The 7,147-nt window shown below is 52.6% G+C and overlaps 1 long non-coding RNA gene across 1 annotated transcript; it reads left to right on the top strand.

Annotated features, from left to right (window-relative positions):
* The first annotated feature begins 3,996 nt into the window (after nt 1-3,996).
* LOC117679794 (uncharacterized) lies at nt 3,997-4,741 on the top strand. Its single transcript, XR_004595450.1, has 3 exons — nt 3,997-4,110; nt 4,240-4,310; nt 4,699-4,741. It is a non-coding gene; the product is annotated as an uncharacterized LOC117679794 (long non-coding RNA).
* Nucleotides 4,742-7,147: the final 2,406 nt, after the last annotated feature.

The following is a 7,147-nucleotide window of genomic DNA, read 5'->3' as shown; positions in this document are numbered from 1 at the left end:
TATTTTGTGGGTGTGGTTTAGGGGGTCATGTGACTAGGTGGGCATGGCTAGCTGGTCATGTGACCGGGTGGCCATGGCTATGTGTATAGGGACTACTCAGAGGGCTGAAGAGTCATTTCTGGAAGGTCCTCGCACTTACGACCTGACTCATTTGTTTTCTTTTAACACTGATCAGCTGTAGGTTGGCCCTTTGAAGCCCCGCGGCAAGAGTTTAAACAGTTTTTTTCCTTCTAGCCATCAGTTGGGACTCGGGAGGCAGCAATAGATTGGGAGTGGGGCCAAATAAAGGGTAAGAATAACATGGGGGGTTGGGGGGTTGGGGGGGAGAACCGGTTCGGTGATGTCATATCGTCACTGCTACCGGCTCGGCCGGACCGAACCAGGAAGAACCCACCACTGGTCTCCCCCCCCCCGTGCTGGCCACCTTGCCTCTCCCGGGGTCGAGTGGTCCTTCCTCCCTCCCTCCCTCCCAGGTGCTTAGCCTGGCAGTCCTGGGGGGCCGTTGGCTCTCTTGGCACCAGCCCAGCAGAACCTCTTAAGTCCCCTGCCTTTCTACCACTAAACCAAAGGGGATCCAGAAGCATCTCTTTGCCCACCATTAATCTCAGAATAAATAAAATGCTCTCACAAACTCAGAAAAACAAGGAAACGCACCCCGTCCCTGGAAGGGGCAAAATCCGGAAAGACTGGTTGAGAAGTAGTTACGTTGCCCCATTGATTACTTTAAGGATTATTGAGTGAAATAAGTATAATTCTAACAGCTTCACAGAAACAAATACACCCATAAAAATACGGTGAATCTTACAGTCGGCATCACCCTGGTTTCCCCCTTCCCTTTTGGCCCAGGGGGTCCAATTTCCCCAGGAATTCCCTGCAAGCCTCTCCCACCGGTTGGGAGAAGGCTGAGTGAGATTCCAGGCCCTCTTGGGGGGGGTGACAGCCCTTCCCAGCCCCTCTCTTCAGGGCAGGCTTAAACCAGGGCAGGGGCTAAGCTCAGGGAAATGCCCACTGTAGGTGGGGGAATTTCCACAGCTGAAGTGCCAAGAAGAAAGGGGTTCCCTTGCCCCCTTCTGCCAGTCCTAGCGCTCTTCCTTTGCAGCACAGTCCTCCTGCCTTATGATAAATGGGGGCGGCTTCATTTGGAAGGGGCCAGCTGCCTCCCCTCGTCAATAGATACACCTTTGGCCCCTGGAACATCAGGGGCCCTGGGGCCCAGCTGGTCCAGGGAAGCCTGGAATTCTCCATAGGAACTCCATTGTCTCATTGCTACCCAGGGCCAGAATCTTGGATACTGAAATGGAAGGAAAATGTTTGGAGTGGAAAAGCTTTATTTCCCATCTCCAGAGGGTAAGTGATGCTCTCTGCCGCCCTCAGAGTTCACCTGCCTGCTGCTCACCTGGGCAAGTGGACGTCTCTGCCCCACCACAGGTTGCGGTCATCACGCAGAGCAGGAAGAGAGCTGCTCTCCACCCACCCGTCCTCAGCAGCTCAAAGAGGGATACTGGGGAGCAAAGGATACAGGCCGGGCAGGGCTCAGTGGGCTTCTTCCGGGCGTGACTGTGACCCCCACCCAGGCTGCTCGGGAGGGAAGGTGATGCTTCCAAGCTCTCTCTGCAGGGAACGTCCCATCCGGATGTGTTCCGAAGGGCAGCCACCCGGGGCCCATTGCTTCTGCCAATGGTCCATGCCGTCCTCCTTCCATAGCTTCCTGGACAAGGGTGGATTCACCTGGAGATGAATAATGTGAATAAGAGTTAAACTCCCCAGAAGGGGATCTGGAGGTGGGGGAAAAAAATCATATAAGATTGGCTGTTTTCCCTGCCCCCCAGAAGGCAAGGTCCAGCTCTGACCCACGGGTGCCCCCCCCTTGCCCCACAGCCCAGCAGCTCCAGGCAGGTGCCCAGGTGGTGAAGCACCGAGTGCCCTCCAAGCAGCCTTTCGGGACTGACTCCTTTTTTCAGCTTCATTCTCCCCAAAAGACAAGCTCCCCATCTTCCTTAAGGCAGCAGGAGAGCAACGGACGGTGGCTGAAGTGGGGTGGCATCTTTAAGGGCACCGAATCCAGCCAGGCCCCTGGTTTCAGCACAACCCGGAGTGTATAAAATGCGGCTCTGATTGGGAAAGTGATGTTTGACCTTCAGATCTGCAGGATCTTGTGCAACTGAAGTTATTTTGCTTGTTAATCCTTAAAGTAATCAATCAGACAATGTAATAACTTCTCAACCAGTCTTTCCGGTTGCCAGATTTTGCCCCTTCCAAGGAAGGGGGCAAAATGAGGTGCATTTTCTTAATTTTCTGAGTTTATTTCAAAAACAAACCTTCCTTCACCAAATATCGGCTGACTGTGCGCAACTTTGGGGGCATCTTCAGGTTAGTCCCTGGAAAAAAAAGTCCTTTTCCATAAGCCTCCCTGAGGTGGGCAGTGCCAGTCAGGCCAAGGAACCAATAAACCAATAAATAAACAAGAAATCAATAAATGAATATAGGAACTGCAACCCAGCCGAAAGTCTCCGAGGGTCCTTTATTCCAAGGGCAGAAAAGCTGCTGGACTTTGCCAGGCTCTGAACTTCTCGACACTGGATCAGGCCTGGCACCTCCCGGGGGGCTCCTCCAGGCAGCCCCCCAGGCTAGCAAGACTCCCCCTCAAGCGATGGGATGAAAAGCCCAGGGAAAGGCAATCTGACCTTCACATTTTCCGCCGCGAATTAAAAACATGGCTGTTCATATTGCCCAGCCTGGACTGAGGTTTTTTTTGATTATTTTAATGGGTTTTAATATATGTTTAAATTATATATTTATACATCTATGTATTTTATGTTTTATTGGGTTTGTCTTTATTTGTTGTGAGCCGCCCTGAGTCCTACGGAGATAGGGCGGCATACAAATTATATTAAATAATAAATAATAAATAAATAAATAAATAAATCCCACCAAACACATCCCTGGAAAAGACCCCCCATTCCCTGGGGCTTCAAGACGGGTTAGTTAATCTTCTGCACGGAAAGAGGGTTCAATCCCCAGTCGTAGCTCGCCTTTGGGGGAGGGGCCTGGAAGCCCCGTAAGCCAGCATGCTTCTTCAGCTGCCTCTAGTCATTGCCTAGCTGGGTATGGAAGAAAAAGAGGCCACCAAATTCATCTTTATTACCAACTCCAACTGGAATGCCCACCCCCACCTGGGGGTCAGAATCTTTCCCCACCTGGGGTCCAGCAGTGCCTCCCTCAATATCCTATTCTTGGGAGGCCATGACTCTAAGCAGCTGTGGCCCAAGGGAAGCCCCTCCCTCTCTGTCTTGCCCCTCCCCCTTCGGTTCTCTCCACCCACCTGTCCTCAGCAGCTCAAAGAGGGATACTGGGGAGCAAAGGATACAGGCCGGGCAGGGCTCAGTGGGCTTCTTCCGGGCGTGACTGTGACCCCCACCCAGGCTGCTCGGGAGGGAAGGTGATGCTTCCAAGCTCTCTCTGCAGGGAACGTCCCATCCGGATGTGTTCCGAAGGGCAGCCACCCGGGGCCCATTGCTTCTGCCAATGGTCCATGCCGTCCTCCTTCCACAGCTTCCTGGACAAGGGTGGATTCACCTGGAGGAGCCTCCAGAGGATAAAAGGGGCAAGGGGCTGAGCAGCCAGAGGGGCAAAAGAGTTGCAGCCATGAAGCTTCTGCTGGGCAGCCTCCTCTTGGCTGGGGTCTGCTGGCTGGGGGCCGCTGTGACTGTTCCCATCATGAGGAATTTCAATAACCAAAGGGTCAGAGCTGGGAATCCTGGACGGAAGTTCTTCTCCTCCCAATTCTAAGTGGAAGAGGACCCCAGGCAGGACTGTGAGGTCTCTGGTGTTATCTGGGCTGGCTGGCAGACATTTCACGACCCAACTAGGGAACAGCATCAGTCCTGCAAGGGTTGGCTCCCATTAGAAAAGGTTTAGCCAAATCTGGCAGGAAGGATTTGGGTTTTGGAAAGCTAACAGATTCTCCTGCTTTCTCCTTTCCTAGATTGCCAAGGCTTGGTATCCTCTTCTATCCATTCCTATTGGATCCACGACGAGTGTGGAGTTTCCCCCGTTTAGATTTCTGGCTCAGCCAAATGGAAATCTGAAGTACAGCTTTAGAGTTCCCCAGTAAGTTTTGGGAGACAAGGACAAGCTCACTGGTGTTGCCAAAGGTTCCCATCCGCGAAAGAGGACCGAAGTGGGTCCCTCGGCGGCCCTCCTGCCCCCAAAGATTTATGCGGTTCCTTTTCTTTCAAGGAACGGCAGATGCACGACTCAAGAGGTGGCTCTGAACAAACAGGGCCAGCCTGGGGACTACGTGACCGCTGGTGAGTGGGGAATTCCCTCCGGCCTCCATCCGGCCTTCCTGACTGGGGAGTTTTCACACGGGGCTGGTGAGGAAGAGATGCTTTCCTGCCCAACTGGTGACTCCGAGTTCCATCGGGGGAGCCACCCCATGTCTCCGCAAGAGGCTTCCTCCGTCCTCCCCCTAGGCGAGCGCGAGAAGACCCCTCTGGGCAGGGCAGGGGCTGAGCCTGTCCCCACCTGCCCAAGAGAAGCCCCCTCCTCCTCTTCGAGGCAGGGAAGGAAGCAGGACGGGGCCGAGGCCCCCAGAGAGGATGGCGGCTTCTCCTGGGACAGGCGGGGATGAGGGGCTTGCAGGGCTCCTGCCCCAAAGGGGACTTAAACAGTCTCTCCCTGCTTTTTGCAATGAAGCTCCCAGCACCCTTCGCTTTGTGAAAACGGATTATAAAACCTACTTTATCGCTTACATCACGCGGGGCGCCGACAAGGCGGAAGCCTTCCTGGCGCTTGCCGGTAAGAGAGCTGGATGGGCGGCTAGTCGGGAGAGACCCTCATCCTTGTCCTCGCCCGTCCTAATGTTGCTGACAGCAAAGCCAGGCCCCTCCCTTTGCTTCTTGCCTGTAAAGGGCCACCTCCACCATCCACCATCCTTGGTGGGACCCCCTTGGTGAGGCATGTTCCCTCCCCTCTCCTGCCCAGCAGCATCTCTGCCCCCGGGGAAGCCCCTCCCTCCCATTCTCTCCCTCTGTCTCAGCAGTTGAACCAGGAAATTTGGGGGGAGCCAGAGCAGGCTCCCCCACTCCCTGAAGTTTCCTGCCAACCCCCCACCTCCTTGCTTGCCTCTAGGCACTCAGCCCACTGTGACGCGAGCTTTGAAGGCGAAGTTGAGGGCCGCTGCCACCTCGCTGGGGATAACTGGAGAGATATTGCAAAACGTCCAGCAAGGTAACCCTTTGGTCCTTCATGGTCATCTCTTCTGGGCTGGCGGAAGCTCTCCTGGGAAGACCTGGGCAGACGTTTCTTTCATTTCAACTCATGTTTCCATGCTAAGCCCAGACTAAGGGCTCACCAGGGCATCAGAGAAGGACTCCTCCTGGGAGGACCAATTCTTCTCTCTTCTCTCCTCCACAGCAACCTGCTAAGGGGGTCAAGGTGAAGGAGTGCAGATTCGGGGCACGGAGGGGTCCTCGCAAGCTAACCCCCCACCCCAGTTGGGAAAGGAAGAAGACCCCGTCTCTGCTAAAGGGGCCCCGTGGGCAACTCCCTTGGTGCTAGCCAGAGGGCAAACGCCAAGCCTTGTTTGTCAAATAAAGCGTAAATAAAAGAAAAGAAAAGAAACCAGTTCTGTATGCTTTTCCTCATTCCTCTCCTGAAGAGGGTCCCCCGCAGGGGTGGGTTCTAAATCTTTTTACTACCGGTTCTGTGGGCGTGACTTATTTTGTGGGTGTGGCTTAGAGGTCATGTGACTAGGTGGGCGTGGCTAGCTGGTCATGTGACCGGGTGGCCATGGCTATGTGTATAGGGACTACTCAGAGGGCTGAAAAGAGTCATTTCTGGAAGGTCCTCGCACTTACGACCCGACTCATTTGTTTGCTTTTAACACTGATCAGCTGTAGGTCGGCCCTTTGAAGCCTCGCAGCAAGAGTTTAAACAGGTTATTTCCCTCTAGCCATCAGTTGGGACTCAGGAGGCAGCAATAGATTGGGAGTGGGGCCAAATAAAGGGTAAGAATAACGTGGGAGGGTGGGGGGGGAGAATCGGTTCGGTGAGGTCATATCGTCACTGCTACCAGCTCGGCCGGACTGAACCGGGAGGAACCCACCACTGCTCCAGACTCACCTCCATTCTTCACCCAGAATATAACAGCTCCTAAAAAATTAATAAATGTGGGTTCCACAGATGTCATCCAGCCTTTTCTTTTCTAAACCTCTTTGAAACTACATATAATTGGGACTGGGGAGTATCAGCCTAACTGTTTCAAAGAGCTCAAAAGAAAGTTACTATCAGTGAACATAAAAATATAATTGTCTTTGTAAGATTGGCCTCTATTCTATAGGATTGGAAAATAGCTGAAAAAAATATTTTATTCATTGCAGAGACGGTATTGTTAAGGCCTAAAAAATTGTGTCTGTTCAGCATTGTAAGATGGCATGTTGTTTTGTGTTGTGTGTCAGGCCTGGAATCCATCTTTTGCATTGGGCCTTCAGGCCTGCCACATTGCCTACTGTGGGAAACTGGGAGGGGGGATTGTATGGAGCAGGGGTGATATATAGTCATAATAACATTCTTTTCTCAGAGAGTCAAGGACATCTTGCCCTGCACCTGGAGGGCTGGAACTGGGAGTCCTCTCCAGTTGGGACGGTGCTGTGATTGGGCCACGTGATGGACTTGTGGGTGCTGGGCAGGGACTTGGACTTTCTGTTGGGTGGGGAAAACCTGGAAGCTTTCAGATTCCGGTTTTCCCAGATATGCCAATATGACATCTCTAACAAAATGGAACTTTGAGGAACTTCTAGCCTCGGCGTTTTCTTTTGTTGGGGGCGTTATTTGGAACCCTAACATTATGTTACGTTGTGTTATGTTCTGTAAAGCAGTGAGAAGGCTGAAGCTGAAGCTACATTGGCCTATATCTCCATGTCTCATCATGGGCCTGGGACACAATCACTCAACTGTCTCCCTACTTCCTGTTGTGATTTAGAGCCACACTACATCTCTGATTCCATCTCAGCTCCCCTATTCAAATACCTCTAAAGTTTGAGTGAGAGAGTTCAGACGATTCAATGCTATCCACCTTCTAGATGCCATAAGACCTAGCATTTGAAATCTTCTGCACGCCAGAAAAGACTCTGATTAGAATTGG

Source organism: Pantherophis guttatus, chromosome 7, assembly GCF_059756535.1.
Source record: "Pantherophis guttatus breed Tessera chromosome 7, ASM5975653v1, whole genome shotgun sequence".
In the NCBI taxonomy this organism is placed as follows: domain Eukaryota; kingdom Metazoa; phylum Chordata; class Lepidosauria; order Squamata; family Colubridae; genus Pantherophis; species Pantherophis guttatus.
Note: the sequence above shows the minus strand (reverse complement) of the source record. Positions and strands in the feature narration are given on the sequence as shown.